Source organism: Theropithecus gelada, chromosome 13 (genome assembly GCF_003255815.1).
Source record: "Theropithecus gelada isolate Dixy chromosome 13, Tgel_1.0, whole genome shotgun sequence".
Lineage (NCBI taxonomy): Eukaryota > Metazoa > Chordata > Mammalia > Primates > Cercopithecidae > Theropithecus > Theropithecus gelada.
The window spans coordinates 55760581-55788249 of NC_037681.1; positions in this window are offsets into that span (position 1 = coordinate 55760581).

Genomic DNA, 27669 nt, shown 5'->3' on the forward strand with positions numbered 1-27669 from the left:
TAATAATTTAAAAAATTGAATAGATTAATTGAAAAAATACGAATATTCTACTGTTACAGATTCTCAACCAGAAAACACATAATATTATAAAAACCACTTGGTTAAAAAAATAGACAACAAACTCATATTCTGCAGAGGAGGTACAAAATGACTTCAATATTGACTCTTAACTTCAATGACCTATATCTTCATTGATACTTTTCTACTTAATATTCACTGTGTCAGTAAGTCCTCTTAACTGTATCTGTATAATGCTTCATATTTTCACTTTCTTTTGCCAAAGTATAATTGCAAAAAAAGTTAAAACATGACTACTTTACAGAATGAATATATTTCAAAGATTTATCTAAATTATTGAGGATATCAGTTGAATGAAATAGTTTAAAGAAGAATTAGGAAAAATGTGTTTTATATATGCTACCAAAAAGGACATACTAAAATAAGTTTGCAAAATTAGAGGCAAAATTAGTTAATGCCCTACAAAGCAATACACTCTAACTTTGGAGCTAAGTTTTTATGGAACGCGGATCATTTGCATCTCGATTAGTCAAGAATCTACAAGTTATCCTTTAACTTCACAGAGTCTGTGTTCTAATCAATGGACAATAACAAGTCAAATGACAGTACATCACCCTACCATAATTAAATAATTATTGGGTAGGCCTGTATGACACAGTTCTAGAATTATGTTGAAAGCACATGGGAAATCTTTTGTGTCATTTTTACAGGTTTTGGATGTCTTTTTTTTTTTCTTTAGCACTTTTAGTTCCCATCATTATTTTTTTTTTTTGTATATTATCTGATCATGCCATGTATAATGGCACAGTTTTCAAAATGACTTAATGACTCCTGGTTTTCATTTCACTAATTAATTTTGAATATTACCATCCTATTAAACTTTCTTGCCTACAAGACATTGTTCTTTTGCCATCCTCTAACAAAAGATAACATTCACCTTTTAAGGGATTTTTTTTTTAAGTCTACCTCAAGATCCACCATGCTTAAGAATAATTTCTGCCTTATCTTCTGTTGAACTTACTTTCTTCTGAAAATATGAAATATATATTGACACTGCACATCCTATTCATCAATTATATATTGTCAGATACTCATTTAGCAGTTTCATTTTCATCTGTTAGTCTAACATGTGAACCCGATGAAAATAAAGTCCTTATCTTTTACTTGAAAAATTTGATGTAGCTAGTAAACATGACAGTAGAAAATAACCAGGAAATAAGTCTACAGGCCCTAAATAATTTCTTAAAGCAAAATTAAAACAAGAACATTGTTATTTTCATTGCATTAGTATTAATATAAAGATATTAATAATAAATTGTGTTTCATAACAGAATTTAGAAAAGTTGAAGCTATATATGTCAATATTACTTAAGATATATATATAAGCATGTATTTTTGAGACAGTCTTACTCTGTCACCCAGGCTGGAGTGCAGTGGTGCAATCTGAACTCACTGGAACCTCCACCTCCCGGGTTCAAGTGATTCTTGTGGCTCAGCATGCTGAGTAGTGGAATTACAGACATCACGCCTGGCTAATGTTTGTATTTTTATTAGAGATGGGATTTCCCCATGTTGGCCAGACTGGTCTCAAACTCCTGGTCTTAAATGATCCTCCCATCTCAGCCTCCAAAATTTCTGAGATTACAGGCGTGAGCCATGATGCCAGCAATATTACTTAAGATAAATCATCAAGTTTCAAACTGGCCTGTTTTCTTCTACATATTTCTGAAACCAAATCTTCCGGTGAGAAAGATAATACGAATCACTTTTTCTTTTGGCTTTTTTTGGCGGGGCACAGGATCTCACCATGTATCCCAGGCTGCAGTGCAGTGACACATGAGAGCTCACTTCAGCCTCAACCTCCTGGGCTAAATAAATCCTCCCACCTCAGCTTCTGAAGTAGCTGGGACTACAAGGCACATGACACTATACCCAGCTAATTTATATTTTACAACTTTTTGTAGACATAGAGTCTCACTATGTTTCCCAGGCTAATCTCTAATTTCTGGGCTCCAGGATCCTCTTACCTCAGCCTACCAAAATGCTGAAATTACAGGCTTGAGCCACCACATCGACTTTGGATTAATTTTTTACTATACTTCCCCAACCACTTACTCTCAATAGCTGTAATAGGTTCACTACAGAAAGCAAAAATAGAGAACACAGGCAAATAACTAGTTTTTTCACCCTCCTGGTAAATTGATGCTTAATTTGAGGAGCCAAGATTTATTAGAAAATAAGAAATGAGGCCGGGCGCGGTGGCTTACGCCTGTAATCCCAACACTCTGGGAGGCCGAGGCTGGTGGATCACGAGGTCAGGAGATCGAGACCATCTTGGCTAACACAGTGAAACCCGTCTCTACTAAAAAATATAAAAAAATAGCCGGGCATGGTGGCGGGCGCCTGTTGTCCCAGCTACTCGTGAGGCTGAGGCAGGAGAATGGCGGGAATCCGGGAGGCGGAGCTTGCAGTGAGCCGAGATCACGCCACAGCACTCCAGCCTGGGCGAGAGCGAGACTCCGTCTCCAAAAAAAAAAAAAGAAAATAAGAAATGATTTCATATTATTGTTAAGTAGGATGTGGCCTCTTGGCAGACACGAGGAGAGTGAAAAATCCTTCGGACAAACCTGTAAGAACATAGCTGCCTGAAGATTCATAAAACACATTCAATTTAGAATCATAAAATTTGTGTAAATCTTATAAAATGTAGACAAACAAATAAGAAACAACAATGAGCGCTGAAACAGTTAACATAATTTTCAATTTTTGAGGATTCTTTGCATATATATGTTGTGTAAAATAACTTATAAATGCATAAATGTTTTTATATCTGTAAAAGTATACTTAGGACTTTATCCAAAAGACCAGAAGTAGGTCAGATTTCATGTATGGTCATTCAGCAGTTCACAGTTCTTAAAAGAGGGAAGGTTTATTTTAACGAATCAGTTCTGCTGCCCACACATGTAAGATTCATCCTGAATTTGACTCTACCCGCAGTCTGGCCTTTCTCAGGGTTACAAATTGTATACCTCTCCATTCTTCAAATCTAAATTGACGATAACCCAAAGAATAAAGGGACATGTCCTTCTGGGTGTATTTCTTTGTGTTTTGAAAACTAATTCCAGAAACTCCACATATCACCCTATCCGTATCCCAGGGGACAGTTCTAGATTACCTATGTATTTCTTTCCTTAAAAAAAACCTGTAAATATAATATATCATATATACATTATATATAAAACATACAAATAATTATAGGAATAATATATGTATAATATATATTTAAATAATGTATATTTATTACTGTTATTACTTAAATGTATGCTATATTATTAATATTATTCATTATTTCTTTGTTAAATGTATTTATATAATATAAATAATATATGTATCCTTTGTATACATGATAATTTCTTATATAAAATAAAATATTATAAATATAATATAAAATACAAAAATATAACATATAATAAAAATATAATATAATATAAATATAATATATAGCATGGTTATATTATATGCATATAATATATTTATAATGTAATATATTTATAATAAATTATGTGCATATAAATATATAATATATTATCATATGATACATATTTTATATTATATAATATACATTTATATTTTTATGATATAAATATATATTATTTATATGCACATAATATTAATTTAATGTATTATATCATATAAGTAATATAATGATATATGTATTATATTATATAAATATAAAATGCATACAGTTTTATGGGTAAAGTACACCAATATGTATTATATAGCTTTATAAAATTTTATCTATATGTATATCAAAGTAACTACTGTCACGGGATCCTTTGGGTTTTGCTTTTCCAGCCAGAAACCTCTGTGACTGATGATAACTTTTCCCAACTTTTGTTTAGGCCTGCTGGGCTCATTCTGCCCATTTGGACTGGCAGGCTGCACTCAGCTCGCTCTACCAGCCCGGATCCCATGTCTGCCAAGTGCGAGCCAGGCGTGAAGCAGCAAGGGGTGCATGAGCAAGCAAGTGGAGGGGTCTGGCCACTGTGCACAGCCAGGCACTCAAGCTGCTGCGGCAGGGAGGGCAGCTCCAGGCACAGGCACAGTCACTAGCTCAGTGAAAGCCTTTGGTTGGATCCGATGCGCTGCAAGCAGTAGCTGCAGGCATCCGTGTCTGGACGAGGGGAACACAGTGGTGCCTGAAAGCTTGGAGGTGCTAGAAACCACAGAGCCCCCAAAAGGGTGTCACATCCCTGGCTTGAGGAGCCCCTAGGTTTTGGCTCCCTGAATGGTTGCAGCCTCTTCTCTCCTTCTCATCGCCTGCAACTTCTTTGGGGGGTGTTGGGGGAGGGGGGTAGTTTCAACCCTTTTTGTGTTACAGTTCTTTCAGTCCCAGCCGCCATTCTGCGGGTCCTGAGTTGTTGTCCAGCATCCAGGGAGAGTGAGGTATGCGGACAATTGGACGGTGAGCAAGGCAGAGAGAAGCTTTATTGAGGAAAATAACAGCTCTCGGGAGACCCGAAGTGGGTAACTCCTTTCCGCAGGCCGGTCGTACAGACAAGTGTTCAGCTATCAGGAGAGAGGAGATCCAGAGTGGGTAGCTCCTATCAGCAGGCAGGTGGTCCCAGCCAGGGTCCACCTCTCAGCAGACGGGACACCCTTGGTGGACAGCTACTTTCTGCAGGCAGATCACCCCAGCAGTCGAGACCTGAAGTGGGTAGCTCCTTCCTGCAGTTGATAGTTCCCCTATCTGTGTGAGGCTGGCTGAGCAGGGGAAGAAGTGCATGCTGATTGGTCCATGGGCGACTATGGGTGGCCTGGGAAAAGCACTGTAAGTTCTCACTCTGGCCTGAGGACTCCATCCAAACTGGCAGCCCAGCCCTCAGGCTTCAGGCTGTTCGTGGCTTGAAGGAGGGGTTTCACCAGAGACCTGTCCCTTCCCACCTAGGAGCCTGTCTGTCTCCTGCCACCATCAACATGCCATCCACAGCACCCCTGCTGACTGCCCCGAGGGGTGCCACAGGCCCATGTTGAGCTCCCCTCAGCACTTCCTTGGTCTTCCTCCCATGCTTGTCGGTACCCAAAATCCAGAGGAGGCCCACGCAGCAGGGGGCTGGTCTGTCAGTGCTGCCCCAAGCACCAGGTCGCGACAGTGCCTGGGCTCAGCTACAATTTTGCTGTGCGCCAGAGTGGGGATCATGAGAAGGGAAGACGACAGGAGCGGAAGCAGAGACTGCAGGGCAGGGGCTTCCCCGCCGTCTGGAGTGCAGGGATGCCCAGGTCTGGAGCTGCAGCTGGGTGGCTGCAGTTGTGCCAGAGAGCATAGGGCTCTTGTCCCGCCGACTCAGTAAGGGACAGGAGCCTGTCTCTGGCCCCGCTGGCTCAGCAGAGCGAGCAGCCCCGGCGGCACCTCCCCCACTGCAGCCACATCTTCGCAGCAGCGGCTCCTGATGGGACACCACTGTCATGGCTACTAATCAGAGAAATGCAAATCAAAACCACAATGAGATACCATCTCACACCAGTTAGAATGGCAATCATTAAAAAGTCAGGAAACAACCGGTGCTGGAGAGGATGTGGAGAAATAGGAACACTTTTACACTGTTGGTGGGACTGTAAACTAGTTCAACCATTATGGAAAACAGCATGGCGATTCCTCAAGGATCTAGAACTAGAAGTACCATATGACCCAGCCATCCCATTACTGGGTATATACCCAAAGGATTACAAATCATGCTGCTATAAAGACACATGCACACGTATGTTTATTGCGGCACTATTCGCAATAGCAAAGACTTGGAATCAACCCAAATGTCCATCAGTGACAGACTGGATTAAGAAAATGTGGCACATATACACCATGGAATACTATGCAGCCATAAAAAAGGATGAGTTTGTGTCCTTTGTAGGGACATGGATGCAGCTGGAAACCATCATTCTCAGCAAACTATCCCAAGAACAGAAAACCAAACACCGCATGTTCTCACTCATAGGTGGGAACTGAACAATGAGATCACTTGGACTCGGGAAGGGGAACATCATACACCGGGGCCTATCATGGGGAGGGGGGAGGGGGGAGGGATTGCATTGGGAGTTATACCTGATGTAAATGACGAGTTGATGGGTGCTGAAGAGTTGATGGGTGCAGCACACCAACATGGCACAAGTATACATATGTAACAAACCTGCATGTTATGCACATGTACCCTAGAACTTAAAGTATAATTAAAAAAAAAAAAAAACTCCAAAATATAAAGCAAGCGAAATATTCTTCCATGCATCTATGAGCCAAATGCTCTCCAGATGATAACCGGTATTCTGATTTTTATCACCTTTAATTATTTTTGCCTGTCTTTCACTTCATGTAAATGGAATTACAAGAATTATTCTGTTTTTTACTTTGTTTCCTTTGCTGAATATTTTCTGTATGAAACTCATGTTATTTCTTTCTTTTTTTTTGAAGACAGAGTCTCGCTCTGTCGCCTAGGCTGAAGTGCAATGGCACAATCTCAGCACACTGCAAGCTCCACCTCCCGGGTTCAAGCTATTCTCCTGCCTCAGCCTCCCGAGTAGCTGGGATTACAGGCTCCCGCCACCACACGCAGCTAATTTTTTTGTATTTTTAGTAGAGACGGGCTTTCACCATGTTAGCCAGGTTGGTCTCGATCTTCTGACCTCACGATCTGCCGCCTCGGCCTCCCAAAGTGCTGGGATTACAGGCGTGAGCCACTGTGCCCGGCTAAAACTCATATTATTTCTTATGATGATAATTCATTATTTTTAATGCTGCATGGTATTCCATTTTACACATAAATTTTATTGTTTTTGGACAGTTGTTTCTTGTTGGTGCTATGATAACACTACTATGACTAATACATTGTTATTTTTGCTATAAATTGCCAATTATATTTTATAGATTTTTAATGGAAAAAAGTTTTATATTTATTTACATATTTGCTATTCATCCTCCTCATCATTCCGTTGAGTAGATCAGAGTTTCCATGTGCTGTCTTTTTCCTTAAGCCTGAAGAATTTCCTCTGATAGTACTTACAGCGTGAGTCTGATGCCCACTAATTCTTCTAACTTGCATTTGTCTGAAAATGTCTGTAGTTAAGCTTTTGGAAGGATATTTTATATTGGACAGAGAATAATAGATTGAGGGTGTTTGGGCTATTTTTTTTTTTTCTTGCAGTACTTCACAGATAATGTTCCTTTGTTATTTGCCCTGCTTAGCATCTACCTAGACATCAACGGATGCTTTTATCTTGATTTTTTTTAATGTCTGATTTGTCTGCTTTTATGCTTTTCTTGTTTTCATTAGTTTCCAGAAATCTAATTTTTATGAACTTATGTGTGGTTTTCTATGCATTTCTCCTGCTTGACTGTGGTTGTGTTTCACAGATCTGTGAGTTTATAATTTTTTAGAACATTTGAAAAACTTTTGTTGCTTTTTCAAACACCAGCTTTTTCTGGGACACAGATGTTAAGTCACTTGATGGTGTCCTGTAGGTCACTGAAACTCTATTAATTATTTCTTAGCCCTTATTTCTGTTTCATTTTAGGTCGTTTCTATTGCTAGGTCTTCAAGTTCACTTCCACAGTATGTACAAACTGCTGATAAACCCATTTAGTAAATTTTTATTTCAGATATTATATATTTTAATCCAATTCATTTTAGGTTTCATTTTTGGTAGTTTCTATTGCTAGGTTTTCAAGTTCCCTTTCACAGTATCTACAAACTGCTGATAAACCTATTTAATACATTTTTATTTCAGATATTATATATTTTAATACAATTCCATTTGGGTCTTTTTATGGTCCCCATTTATCACATTGTTTTCATGTTGTCTTTTACACTTGATCTTAACCAAAAGGCTGAGAAGCAATCATGTTTTCCTTTAAATCCTTAAGGATATTTATTAGAGTTGGTTTAAAGTTTTTTTTTTTTTTCCTGCTAATTCCATCATCACTGTCATTTGTGTCTATTGCTTGACTTTCCTCGTGTTATGGATCACATTTTGCCCTGCACCCATATCTAGGGTTCTACTTTCATTGAATTCTGAACAATGAATATGTTACACCATGGAGTGTCTATATTCTTTCAGCTTCCTTTAGAGATTGTTACTTTGGAAGATGATTATGTCACATTCAGATCAGCTTGATGTTTTCAAGGCATGATTTTAGGCAGGATGTTTCTACAATAGCCATTAGGCTGGAGATTATTTAGCATTACTAATCATTACAAATAAGGTACAACCCCAACACTGAATGTCCTGGGCATTCAGTGAAGTTTCTCAACTGTGGCTGGTAAGAGTTTGAACATTTCCCATTGCTGTGTGAGCTGTGAAGATTGTTCAGGTTACAGTTCCCAGCACTTGTTCTTTTCCTGGCCTCATGGAGTTTCATCCTACATGTGAACAGCTTTGGATTCTGTGAAAGGCTTAAGAGTAGCTGATGAAGACTTCTAGAACTCTTTCTGTGTTAGCTCCCTATTCTCCAGTGATCTGCTCCACCATTTCTAACTGTCAAAGCTTCTTCCAAATTGTGTTTCTATCTCCTTAACTCAGCAAGACTGTCACGCTCCATTCGATTGCCTGTCTGTGATACAGGGTGCAAAAAATGCCTCAAGTAAGAAAACTGGGATAATCATAGGGCTCACCTTGTTTTTTGGGGTTTTTTTAAATTATTTTTTTGGTTTGTTTTCATTGTCTCAGAAACATTTTCTTTCACTGCCTATTATCCCATATCTAAAAAGTTGTTGTCTCATATATTTTTGTCAGTTTGCCATTTGGCTGAAAGCTATTGGTTGTTTTAAAATCTTTGCTAACTCTAATAACTATTAACTGATATTCTGCTCTTATTGACTTTTTCATCTTGATTACTCATATTTTTCTCTATCTTGGTATATCTCATATTTTCATAGTATGATGGATATTAAGTACAAAATAACCATAAAGACGAAAAGGAATGTTTTTCTTCCCTGGGAGAGTACACTATTTATTTTTTCTCTTTGGCAGATAGGGGAGACTTTGGTCAACTCAAGCTAAACAAAAATGAACTAATTAGAGGTTGAGTGGAAAATAAAGTTAGACTCTGTACACTTATTTTCCAGTAGTCTGAAGTGCAACATTGATCATGTACTTGTATAATCCTCCTTTAGCCAGATTATCTCCCTCAAGTGCCAAGAGTCATTTGTCTAATTCACTTTATTGCTAAATCGGAAGAAATTTTATGACAAATGTTGACTGGTGCTAATACTGGTGATTATCAAGACATTTAAAGATCAGCAGGGCCTAGGGAATTACCAATGTGTTTATTATATGAAATGTGTAAGACAATACATAAGGAATCTGTATACCGTGAATAAGAGTCTGTGACATCCATAATGTATATATCATCTAATTATCAGCCCTCATAATAACTTTATTATTTACTATTTTTTAGGTTTCAGTATGCTTACATTGTTATTTCTTTTGATAGCATTTGTATTTCCACTAAGGTTGTCCTAAATTTAATATTTTAATGGACAGGCTCTATTGCCTGATAGTAAGAATTTCTTGCATTAGTAAGCTTTTTAATACCTCTCAAATCACTCTCTGTAAATGGTTCCTATTCTCCTTCTAAGTAATGGTCCTCAACCTTGGATTGATATCAGAATTACATGAGCAGCATTTTGAAATCCTGATATCTATGCCACAAATAGAACCAAGTATATAACAATCCTTGGGGGATCAGTATTTTAAAAAGATTCTCAGGTGATTCCAATCTGCAGTAGAGGTTGAAAACAGAAAACATTCTCCAAAACTTTCTTCTGTTCCTGTAGCTAATTTCTATTTATTTAGAATATGATTATTTCAGAAGCCATTGATAAACTTGCTTTTAAGATTTGTGATTTGTTCTGATTCTGTATATTGATTTGTCTCTCTAGAACTTTATACATGACCAGGATTTTGTGTATATTTATTTGCATGTGTATGTCAATAAAAAGTTACTACTTTTTCACAGGTAACATATTGCCCCTCGCACAAGACTGAAATTCATTGTCTTTGGATTGAGTCATTTTTTATTTTTATTCTTCTCCTGCCACCCCGGTAAAATGTGTTGCATATTTTAGTGATTTATTTTATCATAAACTTAAAAATCTTTCTTACTTTTAAAAATTTACACTGCATAGATTGTTTTTGCTGAATTCTCACTTGTTGAGAAAATTCCAACGCTAGGTTTACAGACTTCCATGCTAGCATTTCCCAGTATATAAGAAAAGAATTAGAGGACATGATACAAGGTCCGTGAGTGTGATTCAGTGGGAATTATCCTGAAAACAGAATCTCTGAAGTAGATGGCATTCTAAATCCCTCAAGTATTAATAATCATAATTTTCAGATACAATCCTGCATTTTTTTCTTCTCTACTTCTTTCTAAACTGTATATTTTTACCATTATTTTATCAGAGTTGTCTCATGATACTGATTGAATTTCCTTTCCTTTCACTTCAGGTATCTTCAGATTTGGAATATCCTTAACTCGTGATTATTTGTGTTTCCAAAGTCATGATCTCTTTTTGGTCTTATGGTGAGGTAAGTGTGCTTTATGTAATGATTTTCAAGAGTTTGAAAGATTACAAATTTCTTAAATACTCTGACTCAAGTTCAAGTAATTCTGAGAGTATGCTTGAAGAAATAGGACTTTTAGTGAGAAGCATTCATTCGTAGTAGCAGACTTGAGAACTGGGAAGAAGTAGAGAAAAGGGGACATTTGGCCTTCTCTAAAGAAAAGGTATTTAATTATTGGAGGCTAATAATTTACTTTTAGTTTTTTCTTCTATACTTCGTAGTTCAATGATTTTGCAAGTGAACAATTTTCTACATTTGGCATTCTCTTCAATGTTTGGGTGAACATTTTGCACATTTTCATATGTGCTTCAAAATGTGTTTAAAACTGAACAAAATAAGCATTTTTATTATCATTAATAATATGATGTTATTGTATTATTAATCATACTAGTATGATGTGCTGCCAAATGATGATTGTATAAGATCTTAATGTCAGCTTCTATTTGTATTTTCAAAGCTCCATTGCCAAGATACAATTCTTCATGGGATCTCTCATATTTCTGCGTGCCGAGCAAGCAGAAACTGTAATTGCCCTTTTTTGTCCAGAGTTCCCTTTCTTTCTTTCATTTATTTATTTATTTATTTATTTATTTTTTATTTATTTATTTTTTGAGATGGAACATCTCCCTTTGTCGCCCAGGCTGCAGTGCAGTGGCAGTGGCATGATCTCAGCTTACTGCAATCTCTGCCTCCCAGGTTCAAGCAATTCCCGTCCCTCAGCCTCCCGGGTAGCTGGGATTACAGGCGACCACCACCACAACTGGCTAATTTTTTGTATTTTTAGTAGAGACGGGGGTTTCACTATGTTGGCCAGACTGGTATAGACCTCCTGACCTCAAGTGATCCACCCTCCTCAGCCTCCTAAAGTGCTGGGACTACAGGCGTGAGCCACCACGCCAAGCTAGAGTACCCTTTCAAGAATGTATACATAGCAAATATCCTTTGAAGATACTGTGCCTGAATTCACATCTAAGGAGCAGATTTGTTTACTGTAGATGATAAATCTCAGCATTTCTCTCCTGTAATGCAACTCATTGCATGTGCAGGTGCAACCTGGCTCTCTTTACATCATCCTGTGGGAACTGGAGTTCGGGAAACTTAAAAATGGTGACATTCTGGTCATTGCTATTGATGAGTAATAAACTAACCTTTGTTTTTGATCTGGGTGTCTCTTGTCTTCTGCCAGTCCATAAAACTGTCAGGCTAACTTCTTGCTTGCAAATATTGAAAAGATATCAGAAACTATTTTTTTAGTTTTTGACACTCTGTTAACTTTACACATAGTCTTATTTTAACTCTAGTTATTTTTCATAAATTTTCATGTGAAGTACGATGTGGTGATGATTCTTTACATCTTATGTGTGGGAGACTGATTATTTTGACAACTGTTAACTAACTTCAGTAAAATCTCATCTTGTGATTTTAGTCTGTAGTTTTATTCCATGCATTTAGAAGTTTTGTTTTTTTTTTTAATTTATAATATGTTCAGTATCTCTCAACTTTTTGGCATTGACAAATATAAAATTCATATTCATATCATTAACAAAATGAGTTGAGACATGACTGAGGAGAGAAAGCAGCCCTAAGGCTTGCGACTTGAAAACTTTCTTAGGGATAAGAAATAAATAAATGGCTAATCTTCAGATGTACCTGTCAAACTAGCAACAAATGCCTCACCCAGTGTCATCAACTGCTTTTTATGATCATCTCTATCAATTTATCATGTAAAACATTTCTACTGAAGTTAAGATACAATATTTCTAATTCATTCTCCTCATTTAGAAGTGTAATAACTCTGTTGTGAAAGGAAAATGAGGTTATTTTGCTATGCTTTGTCCTTATTGAACTCTTTTTTGCCTCAGCGTTCACATCATTCAATGTTAAACATGACTAAACATCTGTTGGACAATAGAGTACACTGCTTTACAGTGTTTAGAAAACATATATTCTCTTTTAGAAAAAGGAAAAAAGTATCCACATATCCTTATTATTCTGGCTCCTTCCTTTTTCCGTATGTGCCAGATATTTTGGTGAGTAACCAGATTGTAGCAGTACATTAAACCTCCAAATAACTCAATGCAATAAGTACAGTTACCATTTTTTTATTTTCCAGATTAGGAAATTATTTTCTATGACAATGGAATAAATTTGCAACGGTAATACAACTATCAAGTATTTCATGTGGGTTTTGGTATAGACATTCTGGGAAAAGAACCCATGCTCTTAACTACATAATTGTCACCACTATACTTTTTCTATTAGCCAGTTACACAGATGCATAATTCCTGCTCTTCCTGGACCATAGCAACATTCCTCCTGTCCTCTCTATTTTCATTCTACCAAACTTTTTTGGAGGAATCCAATTCAAAGATTTATTTTCAGGTAAATTATTTTTTCTACTTATAATGCTAGCTTCTATTTCATATAATAAGATGTGCAATCTGTAATTTAATCTATAATATACAGTATAGGCAAAATGTCATTATGCATTAGTTATCCCTTGATGTGTCAAATTGCCCCACAATTTAACAGCTTAAAACAACAAACCACTCCCTATCTCAAATGTTTGTGTGTCATGAATTGGGGCATGGCTTAGCTGGGGGCCTGCTCTGTTCTTCTCACAAGGCTGCATCAAGGTGTCCGCTAGGATTACAGTCATCTCAAATTTGAGCTGTGGTAGAATTCACATCCAGGCTCATTTGTGGAAGGCTTCAAGTCCTCATTGAATTTTGTATAAACTCTAAAAAATCTAATTTAATGCCTTTTAAATTATTTTAATAGTCCTTGATAAACCACATTAGGTGAATTTAATGGAACAACTACTTGTAATATGCCATCTGCCACAAACGTATTCTTTTTCTTTTTTATTTCCATAGGTTTGGGGAACAGGTGGGATTTGGTTATATGACTAAGTTCTTGAGTGGTGATTTGTGAGATTTTGGTGTACCTATAACCCGAGCAGTATACACTGAACTCAATTCATAGTGTTTTATCCCTCACCCCCTTCCCACCCCTTCCCTTGGAGTCCCCAAAGTCCACTGTATAATTCTTATGCTTTTGCATTCTCATAGCTGAGCTCCCACTTCTAAGTGAGAACATACAATGTTTTTTTTTTCATTCCTGAGTTACTTCACTTAGAATAATAGTCTCCAATCCCATCCAGGTTGTGTGAATGCCATTAATTCATTCCTTTCAATGGCTGAGTGGTATTCCATCATATATGTATATCACACTTTCTTTACCCACTCATTGATTTGGGCATTTGGACTGGTTCCACATTTCTGCAATTGTGAACTGTGCTGCTATAAACATATGTGTGCATGTATCTTTTTCGTATAATGACTTCTTTTCCTCTGGGTAGATACCCAGTAGTGGGATTGCTGGATCAAATGGTAGTTCTACTTTTAGTTTTTTAAGAAATCTCCACACCGTTTTCCATAGTGGTTGTACTATTTTACATTCCTCCCAGAAGGGCAGAAGTTCCCTTTTCACTGCACCCATGCCAACATCTATTATTTTTTTATTTTTTGATTATGGCCATCCTTGTGGGAGTAACATGGTTTCCCATTGTGGTTTTGATTTGCATTTCCCTGATCATTAGTTATGTAAAAACATAGATCTGGCTTCAAAGTACTGATAGTCAAAGAAAAAAAGTGAAACACGTGCACAGATAATTATATTAAGCAGGCTTTAAGCATTACCGTAAAAGCTGTATACTTGAAATAGTAGTTTAAAAGAATTATTTCCCTTTTGAAGGAACTAGAAAAAGATACCCTATCTGTAATGGAAAGGCATTGCACTGGATGTGATTGCTGGTCAAACCCTACCCATTTATCTTCTGCTCTTCTATAACTTTTTCTTTCCCCACTTATTCTTTAGATTTCAATATTTAAACTGTAATATTTGTCTGTAATATTAAATCAATAGTTTTTCCGGATTTAAAATGTTTGTTAAAGCAGTGGACTGACTTAATCCAACTGTAATGCATTCTGACTGATTATCAATGTAAAAATATACTTCTTTTAACAAATATGCCTATAGCCATTTAAAATCTGCATTTTAATGAGTGATCATGCTTTTGCCATTGAGATTGTTAATAAACTAAAAATTAAAAACTTCTATGGCTTGCTTAGAGTATTGCAAATTATTTTATTATATAACACCTATTTTATTATACAATATTATAAATGACTATGATAATGAAGTTATACATATACTATCTTTATTTTTGCACTCCTAGTACTTAGACTGTGACTAAACCAAATAGATGCTTTAAAATAGTTAGAAAAAGACAAAAAATATTATTAAAGCAATTTTGGAATATATTTCAATAAAGAGGTTACTCATTGAACAATAAAAAGGCTTTAAAATTTATTTTGACAAAATAAACACAAAATTTTGAGATTTTCTTGGGAAACAAAAGGCCACAGTTGACATTTTCAGTTCGTCATCCATTTGACTCTTGTTAGTACATAGCACCCACCTAGTAACATAGACAGAACTGAAAAATATTTGGGTTCCAAGGTCATGGCCTCTGACTCTACAGTAATAACACACTGAAGAGGCATTATGTATAATAGTCAACAGCACAGCCAATGCAGTTTTCCAGAATCCAATCCCAGTTCCAATGGTTACTAACTTTTCGGGCCTTAGACAAGTCATACTGCCTTACCAAGCCTCATTTATCATAAGAAGCTACTCCTAATGCTATATGAAACAATATGTGCAAAGTTCTTAACAAACTATTCAGGACATGAACCACTTAGGATATGTTAACTTCTATAATTGGCCATTAATAAGGTATTTTGTGTATCTAGTGACCCATGCCTTTCCATCACACATTATTTATCCCCCAAGGCATATTTTGACTTGAAGAGAATAAAATGTATATATGTCACGCTAAAGAAGACTACCTTCATAAATATTAAAGTATTGCTTAAAACAGTATATTCTGTGTTACCTAGTGCTGTATGAGGAGGTATAATTGCTACATTTTCAACCCTTTACAAACATAAATGTGTGTGATAATTTTTTTTTGGTATAAAGGTATATATTTAGTATGCCTGCAAATATAGAATTATCATTCGATGATGTTCAATTTATGAAGAGCTCAGTTCACAATTTCTTCTATACCTCTGCTTTCATTCTTCAGGTGGCTGGCCGTATGAATCATATATCAGATGCTATGTGGTCCTATAATTGCTGGATGGCCTGGTTCACCAACAATTCAAATTAAAATGAAGCAGCCTAAGAATTAAGAGAATGAATTGATTTGACATTACTCTATTAAATCAATTTAGGCTACTATAAAAGTACTTGTAAAAGAATTATCAGTGTTTTATGGTTGCTAGAATTCTATGACCAGTATCTCTTGAGAAAATTGTAATATCCTCTATAACAATGTGTAAGTCTGTGTGATATCCCAAATTCTGTTTCTGCCGCTTTCAACTTAGAGGCTGCAGACTTGCTTTCAGTGAAAATACACAGAATACAAAGCCTTCCCTGTAGAGGATTCTGAAGGAATGCAGCTTTTAGATAAATAAGGGGTTTTGCTCTAGTCTACTTTATTTTAGCAGGGGTTCAATAGGTTCAAAAGGTTTTCTGAAATATCTCTTTATATTCCTACTAAAAATGACTATACAGTAAATCTAAACTATAAATTTAGTGGAGATGGTAGATTTCAATAATGTAGGGCACAAACTCAAATGTCAATAATGTCTAGGCAGGTAACGTGCATGATTAAATATCTCTTTTTAAATTATTTTTTGCCTCATTTGAAAATGGGTGAGAGAGCACTGCTCTTCAGTTCCTTTCAGGGGTTACCATGGAGAATGTAGGCCCAGTTTTCTCAGAGAGATATCTGAAGATATACTATAATTCCAGATTTTTAAATGTTGTCTAACAAAATGAAAGGATACATTTTATCAGATTTTTCTTTCCTTTGTTGCTGTTTTTCCTATGAGCTTTTCTAAAGCAAATCATCTTCCAGCCATGTAAATATGATGCTGGTTAATAAGACTTCATTGCAATGAATTGATGTTCCTGTCAGTTTCAGCACTGGCATACCAGATATTGTTTTCCCTGTACTCCTTGTTCCCACCCTCCTGGTTGATACCTCGAACAATACAACCTCAAGAAATGACCATGTAGTCATTATACATAGAAGACTCATGAATAAACATATGCAAATATATCACTTAAGGCATGAATGGAAGGAAAAAGCAATTTACAAATAGATCATTTTCAAAGAGAACCTGAATTTCAAAATATTACTAGAAAACAAATATGGCAGGAAAAAAAAAAAAGAATTCCAGAGCTTAGACATGACAGATAATGTCATATCTCTCAAAGGTAAGCTCTTCTAGCAGAGGTTGGAGATTAATATATAGAAAGGATTATAAAAATATGCCAAAAAATTAAAGCAAGGTTTTCAGCATGGCATATAAGGGCCATGAGAATTCAGTTTCTTGGTAGCGAGAGGTGACAACGTGCTAGCAGCCCTTGCTTTGTCCACTCTGGCCATGCTTGAGGAGCCCTTCGGCCCACTGCTGCACTGTGGGAGCCCCTCTCTGGGCTGGCCGAGGCCAGAGCAGGCTCTCTCTGCTTGCGGGGAGGTGTGGAGGGAGAGGCATGGGCGGTAACCACGGCTGTGTGTGGTGCTCGTGGGCCAGCACGAGCTCCAGGTGGGCACAGGCTTGGTGGGCCCTGCACTCGGAGTGACTGGTCAGCGCTGCCACCCCCAGGCAGCGAGGAGCTTAACACCCAAACCAGCAGCTGCAGAGTGTGCGCCAGGTCCCCCAGCAGTGCCGGCCCACTCGCACCGTGCTCAAATTCTTGCCTGACCTCAGCTGCCTCCCCAGGGTGCAGGGCTTGAGACCTGCAGCCCCCCATGCCCAAGCCTCCCCCCAACACCCTCCCCCATGGACTCTCACGTGGCTCGAGCCTCCCCACTGGGCACCGCCCCCAGCTCAGGGGCACCAAGTCCCATCTACACCCAAGCCTGAGGAGTGTGGGCATGTGGCGCAGGACTGGTGGGCAGCTCCCCCAGTGTCCCCGGTGCAGGATCCACTAGGTGAAGCCAGCTGGGCTCCTGAGTTGGGTGGGGACTTGGAGAAATTTTCTGTCTAGCTGAAGGATTGTAAATGCACCAATCAGCACTCTGTGTCTAGCTTGGGGTTTGTAGATGCACCAATCAGCACTCTGTATTGAGCTCCTCTGGTGGGGACTTGGAGAACTTTTATGTCTAGCTAGAGGATTTTAAATGCACCAATCAGCACTCTATGTATAGCTCAGGGATTGTAAATGCACCAATCAGCATGCTGTCAAAACAGACCAATCAGCTATCTGTAAAATGGACCAATCAGCTCTCTGTAAAATGGATCAATCAGCTCTCTGTAAAATGGACCAATTAGCAGAATGTGGGTGGGGTCAGATAAGGAAAAATATCAGGCTGCCCCAGCCAGCAGTGGCAACCTGCTTGGGTTCCCTTCCACCCTGTGGAAGGTTTGTTCTTCACCATAAATCTTGCTGCTGCTGATTCTTTGGGTCTGTGCCACCTTTATGAGCTGTATCACTCACTGCGAAGGTCTGCAGCTTCACTCCTGAAGTCAGCGAGACCAGGAACCCACCAGAAGGAAGAAACTCCGGACACATCTGAACATCTGAAGGAACAAACTCCAGACACACCATCTTTAAGAGTTGTAACACTCACTGCGAGGGTCTGTGGCTTCATTCTGGAAGTCAGTGAGACCAAGAACCCACCAATTCTGGACACAGTAGCACCTAATTAGCAACCCAAGTTGCCTTCCAGTTCACTCAAATACTGCTCTTCTCTGAATGCACTATGATGACAGACCATCAGAATAAAAGAACATTTGGGGTTCATTCACTTACTTAATAAGCATATAATGAATGGGCCAAACACTGGACTAGGTGCTGAAAATATATCTGTGAACCCTTTGCCTGCTACACAAACACACACCAAAAGGAGCTCCACCTTTGAAATAGTTAAATCTGAAACAAAGTATAATTGTGGGTGATGTGAAGATTTGTCTGTATGTCTTCTTTCTGGAAATTCAGCTTTGGAAATTATACTGACTTTTTTTAAATCTGAGAATCCTTTTATCTGAACTATAGCTCATCTTTACAGGTATCTACCACCAAATAGAGCATTCTTTTTCTTCTGAATTTATACAGATAATTGGCTAAATTTAGGAATTTATTAGTGATATAGCAAGGTATACCCATCAAAAGAAAGAATGTTTTAAGAGAGTAGGATTGGCAATAGTGATTGTGGAGAGCTTCTTCCAGAATCTTAGCTCCTCTGAAGATCTAATAGTTCAAGAAATGCAAAGTCTAGATAGATAGATGGGTTTCTCCTGACTTATTTAAAGATCATCGTTCTGTGTACTATGTTGAAGATAAACTATAGGGACCAAGCAAGAATAAGAAAGTCCAGTTAGTATTTTGCATTAATCCAGGTGAAATATATGCAATTTCCAAAAGTTTTGTAGCAGTAGAAGTGGTTAAAAAATGACAGAATTTGCTAATGTATTGAATGTGAACCATGAGGGAATGATAGGAATAAGGGATGATCCAAAACTTTTAGCCTGAGCAACTGGAATTGTGGAGAGAGAAGGGATTAGTTCAGGGCATGTTAAATTGAGATGCTTATTAGACTTTCAAATAAAAAGTCCAGTAGTCAGAAGTCAAACAAGCCTGGATTTGAGAGAACTGGTCTGGACTGGAAATACAAATTTGGCACATAACAGGATTTCTCGTATGTTTATTGAATCAGTAAATGAATATCCATACAGAGAAGTTAATTCTGTAGTAACATATTAAATATTGCAGAGTAAATAATAACGTAGCTGTGTGCCAAGATACTGATGATGGTGTTATGTTTTCAGAAGCTGGCTGGGAGGATTTTCAAGAAAATATAATGGGCAATCTGTCTGGACTATGAGGAGGAAGTGAATCTTTTAAATCTCTGATTCTAGCCTTGGGGTACATTCTGAAAGTTGGGATTAATGAGTAAAATTGTTTGTGAAGTACACTACCAATATGATTTCTAACAAATGATGTATCAGTTTATATTCCCACTAGCATAGTACTCAAGTTCTATTTTCACCTTGCATAAGATCGAGTTTTATTATTGCTTTGGCTCATTTATCACTGAATTGACAAGGAAAATTATTCATTAAGGTAATGGGTGATAAGGGCACTTTCTTTACTATAAATACTCATCAGATGTGGATAATATATGTCTCAGATCAGGCTGCCATAACAAAATACCATAGACTGAGTGGTTTAAATAACAGAAATATATGTGTCATAGTTCTAGAGTCTGGATGTCAAGATCATGGTGGCCCCCCCGTTAAGTTCCTTGTAAATGCACTTTTCCTGGCTTGTGTGGTCATCTTCTCGCTATGGCCTCCTCACTTGACCCTTTATCAGTGCTTACACACAGTGCAAGAGAGAGATCATTCTTTCTCTTCTTTTTCTTATAAAGTCACTAGTCCCATTATTAAGACTCCCCTCATGATGTAATCCAAACTTATTACCCCCTGGAAGGCACCACCTTCAAATAACATCACACGGGGAAACAGAACTTTAGTGTATGGATTTTTTTGGGGGGACACCAACATTTATCCCATAACAATATACACACTTAAAAAATAAAAACACAAGGATGTCCAGAATAAAAAGATGAACAAAGTCTAATGTAATATGAGGAGAGAAATGCAAAAACATAAAGATGACTACAGTATGATCATGTTGACCTCTAACCAGAATTAGGCAGAGGGAATGGAACCGGTTCCAGAAGGGAAGTCAGGGATTTAAAAAGCCTCATAGAGAGAAGAATGAAGCTTTGGCCACTACTTGAAACCAGTAGTTTGTCTAGAATGCCTTGCTCTGAAGCTTCTTCCCATATATTTGTAGAAAGGTTAGGAAAAGCCCATGATTCGTTGCAGCCTGAGGATATGACTTATTTAAAGCTCCTTACCCAGGAAGGTGGGAAGAAGCAGAGTCTTAAATCCAGGAGCAGGAACACGATACACTTCTTCCCACCTTCCTGGGGAAGGAGCTTTAAATAAATTCTTACACGTTTCCCTTTTCTCATTAGCTTACTGGGTTTTGTTTTGTTTTGTTTCCTTCTGAGTTACTTCTTTTCCAGAAAACTAACTTTATGAAAACTACTTGAGATATGAGACAAAGTTAACTTCTTCCAGATATTTGCACTGCTTCTTCCAGGAGACAGAGGGCACCAGAGCTAGGTCATGTTAAAGTGATTTCTTCCCTTGAATGTTTTTATAGCACCACGATATGTATTTGGTCCACAAAACTGGCTGAAGACTCAACTGTTTTTCCAACTTCTCATGGTATCCTTTCCCCTTTGCCTCCTTCTGGTCTTGTTTTGTTTTGTTTTGTTTTGTTTTTTGAGATAGAGACTTGCTTTGTCACCCAGGTTAGAGTGCAGTAGCACGATCTCGGCTCACTGCAACCTCCACTTTCTGGGTTCAAGCAATTCTCCTGCCTCAGCCTCCCAAGTAGTTGGGATTACAGGAGCCTACCATTACGCCTGGCTAATTTTTGTATTTTTAGTAGAGATGGGGTTTCACCATGTTGGCCAGGAGGGTTTCAAACTCCTGACCTCAAGTGATTCACCCGCCTCGGCCTCCCAAAGTGCTAAGATTACAAGCATGAGCCACTGCACCCAGCCTCATTCTGTTCTTTTTTAATAACTAGATTTGAAATAACAAATTTTTCTTTTGTTATTATCTGTAATGAAATTATTTATGTATTTGTTTTTGAGACAGAGTCTCACTTTGTTGCCCAGATTGGAGTGCAGTGGCACAATCTCAGCTCACTGCAACCTCTGTCTCTTGGATTTAAGCGATTCTCCTACCTCAGCCTCTTGAGGAGCTGGGATTAACAGGCCCACGCCACCATGTGTGGCTACTTTTCGTCTTTTTGGTAGAGACAGAGTTTCACCATGTTGGCCAGGCTCGTCTCGAACTCCTGACCTTAGGTTATCAGCCCACCTCATCCTCCCAAAGTGCTGGATTACAGTTGTGAGCCACCATGCCTGGCCTATTTTTGTTTTTCTTATACTAATTTTGTAAATTTTGTATTTCCATCTTCTTGGATCAAGACACTCACCAGATTCTCCAACTTGGGTGGACCTTCTTGTTTTCTCTGTGCTCTGAGACAACAAAAAACAAAACTCAAGGTTGGGATTGTTTAGCACATAGCCTTAGAGTGACAAACTTGACCTAAGTTTCTACTTACCTAGCTCAGTTCCTGTCTTCACTTAGTCTTTTGATCTGAGAATTGCTTTCTTTCCTGCTAGCTCATTAATACCATGAAAAGACTTTTAAAAAATTGTACCTTAGATTTTAGTTAATGCCAGTGGGACAATCCAGGTACTTAGCCCACTATATTACTAAAACTGAATCCTGAGTTGAGAAGGAGAAAATAAATCTTTTAGTATCTGTCTGAACATTTCCCTTAGAGATAAAGATTGTAGCCGAGTTTCCCTAAACATATAGTAATATGTGATTTATAACCATTGTAATAAGTACATGTGTTTTGATGGATTTTTAACATACTTGAAATGCATAAGTGCTATTTTCAACATACAATTATAGTTCAGTTTTCAGAAAAATGAAATAATATTGTGAACTTTAATATTTGGGAAAATAAAGTTATTGCTTTTAAGTGTTGATTTATTAGATGTATAAAATGCATTTCAATATTCAAAAGACGATCACTTACTTTAGTGTTTAAAGGAATATTTTTCACTAGTCTATGAGATTAAAACATTGAGTGCTAACAATGCACAAGTAATCATGAATGTCCTTTGCTGGCATGGAAACCTTGGGATATTAGGTCAACAGGACTCAAAAGACCAAGTCTTTGGAATATCCTCAGAAAGTGACTATTAGTATTGGTGATTTGTGAAATTCTTGCATGGTCAGGGGCTGTGTGTGTGTGTGTTTGTGTGCATGTGTTGACTGGTGTTGGCACAGATTGAGTTTTCATGTATGAGTATTTAGATGAGTTAAATTTATAAAGTCAGACTTTGAAAAGTTGGGTAACTGTTCAATATTCCATTTTTTAAAGAAAATGAAATAGTTTTGCATTTGTTTTTGTTGTTTTTCATATAGCTACCCACCTAAAAAAATTTGAGCGCTTAAAATTCGCTTTGAATAAGTGCACTCCTCATTGTAGTCTGGTTTCTGGGTGAGTTCTTTCATCTCCTGGGATAGCTCTTTACTGCCTGTAGGGGACCTCCTATAGGGATAGGTAATGTTTTACTCATTCCTACAGGAGGTTCCCCTTAGGAGTTCAGAATCACCATATTTTACTGTTCTAACAGAAGGTGCTACAATAAATATTAAGTAGTTGGACTTCACTCTTCATAATATGGGCATTTTATTTCATCAGACTTATTGTTACAACTGAGAAATACTTTAATTTTAACTAATATCTGTAAAATTAGGACAAATGCAATCAAGTTGATTACAAGAGTATAGTTTGGCTAAGAACAATTTTAAATCATTAGCTGTGTTCCTTGTGAGGCCCAGCTCACTTTCAATTTCCTCGTTCTATGATATGTGAATAGAGTACCTCATTCTTATCTTGAGTTTTGCTTTCCGAAGTTTTAGTTACTCATTGTCAACTGCAATCTGAAAAAACAGTGAGTATAGTACAATAAGATATTTTCCAAGAAACAGAGATCATGTCCACCTAACATTTATTATGATATATTGTTATAGTTGTTCTCTTTTATTCTTAGTTATTGTTATTAATATCTTACTGTGCCTAATTTACAAATTAAACTTTATCATAGGTGTGTATGTACAAGAAAAAACTGTGTGTGTGTGTGTACGTCTTGGCACTTTTTCTATGGTTTTCAGACATCTGCTGGGGGTCTTGGAAGGTATACCCTGCTGACAAAAGGAGACTCTTGCATGTGCTCCGAGTTATTTCTGAGCACTTATATTGAATACATAGTCCAGTACTTCTAAAATATCTGTGCCATTTCTTCCCCCTAGAAGGTTGGTTAAGAGTTGGTTCAATTGTTATTTGAATGAAAGTAAAGAAAGATAATGACAGTGACTGATCATTTTCTGAATATTAATAATATGAACATGTATTGACAGCTTCGTATATGCCAAGGCTTCTGCTCATTTAATATCTTATTTTATCCTCCCAGGAACAGTATGAAATAAATACTTACTACTCTTTTACAAATGGGAGAGACTTAAGCTCAAAGAAAGTAACTCGTCTAAAGCCACATGGTTACCAAGTAAGGAGTCAAGGCAAAAACTTAGTGTGTGTATGGTGTTAAAAAAAAAAAGAAAGAAAGAAAGAAAGTATTCAATGACACTTGTAACAACATGGTAAGAAAGACTTTATTTGGGACCATCCTGATAGGTATAGGAACCACTGCAACAGGGTCTTGCAGTGGTGAAGACAGATTGGACTCAATTCCGAATACAGCATGAGCACGTGGGAATTTATAACTAAGGATCAGGATGCGGGTCAGCAAATGAAAAATTACTAAGAGAAAGTCAGAGTATATATTGGCTCTGTGTCCCAACTGAAATCTCATCTTGAATTGTAGTCCCCACAAGTCAAGGGAGGGATCTAGTGGGAGGTGACTGAATCAGGGGGGCAGTTTCCCCCATGCTGTTCCCATGATGGTGAGGGATTTCTTAGGAGATCTAGTTGTTCGATAAGTTTCTGGCATTTCCCCTGCTCACGCTCTCTCTTGCCTGCCACCATGTAAGACACGCCTTGCTTCCCCTTCATCTTCTGCCATGATTGTAAGTTTCCTGAGGCTTCCCCAGCCACGCAGAACTGTGAGTCAATTAAACCTCTTTTGTTTCTAAATTACCCAGTCTCAGGTGATATCTTTATACCAGTGTGAGAACGAACTAATACAGAGGGTAACGGAGATTCTGCCTAAAGTGACCTAACAGTATTCTTGCTGAAGACAAACCAGGGTAATTCGAATCACCTGGGGATAGTGGGTGATGAGGAACCTGATCAGATGTAAAGGGGGATTAGATGTTAGGGTGGGAGGTTTTTGCAAACTGACTTAGCAAAGTCATTTAAAATTAGATTGTTAAAATTGGATTTTATAAGGAACTACGCCAATGTGCCTAGAGAATGTTCAGGAGCCTGACTAAGGTTTGGCCAAGCAGAGAATCTTTGTCAATAGATCCAGGGCATTTTCTTTATCACTAGACTATCGTGTTTCTTTTAAAAACTTAATACGAGCAAAAATACCCAAATTGTCACTGGAGAGCTTGGAAAGATGGTTGTCTTTTTTATCTCAATCTTGTATTCTAGTTCTGGTATCAACTTCTGGGGAATCTTTCAGGCTCTGTGTCAGTGTGCTGCACCCCCTGCTGGCTGGGAGATCCTTCTGCATGTATTCTGACCTTGCTTTCTTTTCTCTTGAAATTCCATTTTTGCAGAGCCCATATATTTATTTCTGAATTAATATTAATCATCTGATTATTTATAATTAGAAAGCTGATATTATGTCAGCAGATAGTAAGTGTACAGTGAATTTGATCAGTTAGAACTGTTATATTTTAATAAGGAATATAAGTATTTTAACAGGAAGCATTGGTTCCTTAATAGTAGAAATAGAACAGAACATGTAGAATCTTGACATAATATTCTCTCTGAATATTTTCTTTCTAATTTATTAATATAATTGATTGAATGTAATTATAATAAATTAATTATTCCTGGAAATAGTAATAGTCTTATTTTGTTTAATACTTAAAAAAATTTCAAAGACAGAAAGTTCTAGTTTCCTATAAAAAATATCTGGAAGAAGTTAACTAAAACAGATGAAGAAGACATAGCTAGAGATGGAGGAAATTATAATATAGAAAATACAGTGCCCTTTTTATTTCCATATTTGAGTAACTTTTTCACTCTTGTGATTTCAATGAACTTGTGAGGCCTAAAGTATAGAGATAAAGGTCATGGTTGACCTGTGTTATGAGAAATAGAAACTATTTTATCTTAGAGAAAGTACCATGCTTTGCCAATATTTTTACTATAACACCCCTTAAAGGGTTCAGAGAATCTAGAACAAGCTGTCACATGCTAGTGCCAAACATCTTTTCATTATCCTTATTTTAACTTTAAAGTTAATATAAATTGTACATTCTACTCCATATGAATGTAACAAATATGTCCTTGCCAGCCTCCTTGCTGTATCATTTTCCCCTTCTTCAATTCAAAATACAGTAGTGTAACAGGACTCTAATCCTTGGCTTCTATCTTTCCAATGGACTATCTCAAAGCAAGCTCTCAGCTTAAATTCATTTTAGACTATTTATTTATCTGAAGATAATTTCTGTAATTATAGCTATAGTTTTACTCTCTACCCTAAGTTTCACACTCACGTATCTAATGTGCTTCCTGAGAACTGCACTTTAATATCCAGCACGTATAATAAGTAAAATATATCTACAAAAGAGCTCTTGACCACTTTCCCTTTTATCATTGCCCTGCCACTCTTTCCTCATACCATGAAATTATGTTATATTGAGAGTTGACTCAATATTCAATCCAACATTCTTTGATTTTTTTTCTTCTGTTCCTTCATTTCTAATCAGTACATTTACTGATTCTAAAATAGTGGCATCAATAGCTAATATATTTCCTGCTTGCTGTGTTTCAGACTCTGTTCCAAGTGCTTGATAGAGAATATTTTGTTAATCTTCATAAAACAGCTAGGAACTATTATTCTTTATGTGATAAGGATGAGAAAACACAAAGACACTTCAAAGGATTTTCCTATGTTGAAATTTTAGTATTATTTAAAGCTAGGTCTTAAACATAGCCACTTTTATTCCAGATTCAATGATTTTAGCTACTACACTCTACAGTCTCATATAATCTACAGTCTAATCAAACATGTTTACTTTCTTTATTTCTGCTTCCCAGCACAGTTATCTCTCACTTAAATTGTTGTAATAGCCCATAAGCCGCCTCTCTATTGACACTTTTTCCTCCTCCTCTCTGTTCCCCAACTGAGCAAGAATATTTTAAGCATATATCCTTGACTTCCTTTTTAAAGCCTTTTGAAGACTTCCAACTCCACTTGGAATAAAGTCCACACTTGTCAGAAGACCTGCCTAGAGAGTCTTACATAATTTATTTTCTGCCTAACACTTCAAGTTTATCTTATGCTTACTGCTACTTCCCCTGACTCTACCTACCACACTGCCCCTCTTTTCTTTCCTTGATTAGCACCACAATTTCTCCATCTTCAGTCTTTGTACTTGTTATTTTCTCTCCTTACCAAAACTCTGCCTTGCCTGCTTTATGGCTTTTTGTCATTCTTCAGATTTCAGTTCAAAAACAACTTCCTCAGAAATATTTCTCTGCCCAACTTTTGTAGAGGAGACTCACCCAAAACACCCAGACTGTCATGTGTTCTTTGCTTATTTTTCTCCCTTGCATCTATAGCTATCAGAAATGATTTTTGAAATGTAATTATGTGTTTAGTATCTGGAGCCTGAAACTAAAATGTAAACTTCCTAAAGGTAAAGGCATATCAGTTCTAGTCATGATTGAGTCCTCATTGCCTAGAATGTTCTTCAACCATTCATTTCGTGAAATGGGACTTTTAATGTTAAATGTCTGTCAAACAAAAATATAAAATTGAAGATGTAGGCTGGGCATGGTGGTTCAAGCCTGTAATCCCAGGACTTTGGGAGACCAAGGTGGGCGGATCATGAGGTCAAGAGTTCGAGACCAGCCTGACCAATATGGTGAAACCCTGTCTCTGCTAAAAATACAAACCTAGTCAGGTGTGGTGCCGGGCGCCTGTAATCCCAACTACTTAGGAGGTTGAGGCAGGAGAATTGCTTGCATCTGGGAGGTGGGGGTTGCAGTGAACTGAGATCGTGCCACTGTACTCCAGCCTGGGTGACAGAGCAAGACTCTATCTCAAAAAAAAAAAAAAAAAAAAAAAAAAAAAAAAAAAAAAAAAAA